Source organism: Lipotes vexillifer, unplaced genomic scaffold (assembly GCF_000442215.2).
Source record: "Lipotes vexillifer unplaced genomic scaffold, Lipotes_vexillifer_v1.1 scaffold408, whole genome shotgun sequence".
NCBI classification, from domain to species: domain Eukaryota; kingdom Metazoa; phylum Chordata; class Mammalia; order Artiodactyla; family Lipotidae; genus Lipotes; species Lipotes vexillifer.
In genome coordinates this window covers 1,634,589-1,637,268 of record NW_006787469.1, presented here as the reverse complement: position 1 = coordinate 1,637,268, position 2,680 = coordinate 1,634,589, and the positions used below count along the sequence as shown (strand labels likewise).

At 44.2% G+C, this 2,680-nt stretch overlaps 1 pseudogene; it reads right to left on the bottom strand.

Annotated features, from left to right (window-relative positions):
• Window positions 1–1,399: 1,399 nt before the first annotated feature.
• LOC103070644 (poly(rC)-binding protein 2-like) lies at window positions 1,400–2,456 on the bottom strand (annotated as a pseudogene).
• Between the last annotated feature and the right edge of the window lie 224 nt (window positions 2,457–2,680).

The following is a 2,680-nucleotide window of genomic DNA, read 5'->3' as shown; positions in this document are numbered from 1 at the left end:
TATTCATAAGGTTAAGATGGAGAAAATTGTGTTGGATTACAGTTGATGTATTTGAGGATGGTATCTGAATAACCATACACCAAAAATCTAAAAGATCAGTATCAGCAGTCTTGAAAAAGAGGGACAGAATTGGAATCACACTTCCCAGTTTCAAAATTTACCTACTACAAAGCTACAGTAATCAAGGCATGAGGATAGACTGCCTCATGCTCTAGTCCATAGAGCAATGGACTAGAATCATGAGTCTAAAAATAAATCCTTACATTTGTGGTCAGCTGATCTTTGACAAGAATGCCAAAGCAAACTGGTGGGGGAAACAGTAGTCTTTCGATACAACTGGGGCAATTGGATATCCTTATGCAACGAATGAAGTTGGACCCCTACCTCACACCATATGCAAACAACAACAACAAAAAATCAAATGACTTTAAAAAATGTATGAAAGACTATGTAAGAGCTAAAGTTACAAAACTTATAGAAGAAAACTTAGGCATAAATCTTCATGACCTTGGGTTAGGCAGTGGTTTCTTAAATATGATACCAAAAGCACAATCAACAAAATAAAAAATAGGTAAACTGGACATCATCAAACTTTAAAACTTTTGGGACTTCCCTGGCAGTCCAGTGGTTAAGACTCTGCACTTCCACTGCAGGGGGCATGGGTTCAATCTGTGGTCAGAGAACAAAGATCCCACATGCCATGTTGCATGAAAAAAAATTTTTAACTTTTGTTGTTCAAGAAAGTGAAAAGATAATCTATAGAGTGGGAGAAAATACTTGCAAATCATATCCTGTTAAGGGACTTGTACCCACATTATATAAATTACAATAAAAAGACAACCCAATTATGCAACCCTTGGGCACTGTTGCTGGGAATGTAAGATGGTAGAGCCACTGTGGAAAACAGTACGGCTGTTCCTCAAAAAATTAAAAATAGAATTACCATATGATCCAGAAATCCCACTTTTGGGTATACACCCAAAAGAATTGGAAGCAGGGTCCTTTTTTTTTTTTAACCACTGTAGAGTCCGGTTTCTATTCACAAAGAAAAAGCTCCAGTCCATCTTTTAACTTTTTTTGAAAAATTCCTGACATTACAGAACTAAACTGAAATGTATTAATATTCCACTCACATTTCCATGACAGACAAAAAGTTCATGAGCCAAAAAAACGCAAAAAACAAGGAGAAGCTTATAAAACTAAATATGGATCTCAGCATTAGCAGCTGAACAGAGAAAGGAATTAAAATGCTTTAATTAAAAAATCACGAGTGGATGATAAAGTGTGTAGAAACTGAAAATTTACAAACTATTTAAAACCTGGAATTGCTGACTGTACTCAGATGGATCACGGGTAGTGATGAACAGTAGAAAGGGATTATGGATGAATCTGCATTGTTCTAGATGCTCCTCATGCCACCTGTCTCCGAGGAAAGCCTGACATTTATTAGACATTGAGCCAGGCTAATGCTGGCAGCAGATCCAGTGATGGTAGCCTGCTTATCAGTAGATCCTTCCACTGGGTTTGCAATTTTGATCTGCACCCCAGATATCTGATGGATCTCATTGATTTTGGCGCCTTGACGCCCAATTATGCAGCCAATCAAATCATTGGGAGCTGTGAGTTCATGAAAAGTAGTGTGAGCAGATGCATCGATACCACTGAATCCGGTGTTGCCATGTGTCATGGGAAAATGAGACTGTTGTATTGCCAACTGGAGCAGCTTGGTCAAATCTGGCTGTGGAATGGCATACTGTCCTTGAATGGTATAGGCGTCTAGAGGCGGTCCCTCTAGGTCAGCATTGAGGCACATGGACAGGGTGGTGTGGGGAGCTCACACTGTCCCTCTCTGTGCTGTACCTGTCCTGACCACCTGCAAAGATGACCGGAGAACTGGAGGCTTGGGCCAGTATGGGATGGCCACACCCTTTGGTGGGGGGGACTGGGAGAGAGTCTCCAACATGACCACGCAGATCTGTTTCACACCCTCAGTGATGGATTGCAGAATGCCAGCAAGAGTGATGGCCTGTTCAGTCGAGCTGGGGAGCATATCCCCTGCCACCTGGACCTGAGCCCCTGTACTCTCTCCTATTTCCTTGATCTTGCAACCACCTTTCCCAATGAGAGCTACATTGACCAGCAGGGGCCACCAGCCTCAGGGTGACTGGGGCTCTACTGGCAGCTGTGCTACTGGTCATAGAGCTACTGATTTCCTCTTCCAGTTTGTCAATGATCATACAAAGGCTTTGAAGATGGCATTAGTGGGTCCAGCCAAAGTGATAATCCTCTCAGGACAATTCCCTCCTGAGATGTTGGTACGTGCACCACTCTCCTCGCGCATCTTCCTAACTGATTCTCCTTTCTTTCCCGATGATACTGCCAACTTCCTTTCCATGCATAAGTAGCCGGATGGTGAGAGTGACATTTAATCCACCTTCATTCACACCGGTGTCCATGTCGAGCAGTGTTCTGAGGAGCTGGACTCTGAGTGGTCAAGTCTTTGGTCATTGGTGGGGGTGAAAGCCAAAAACTGCAGGCGCGAGAGGACTGGGGAAAAAAAGAGCCGGCGGGAAGGGGAAGGGCAGGAGGCTGGGGCGGAACAATAGGGGCTGGCGGGAAGGCAAGGGGGCCTCTCCAGAGCGGGGGGGGGGGGGGGGGGGGGGGAATCCAAAGCTGAGCC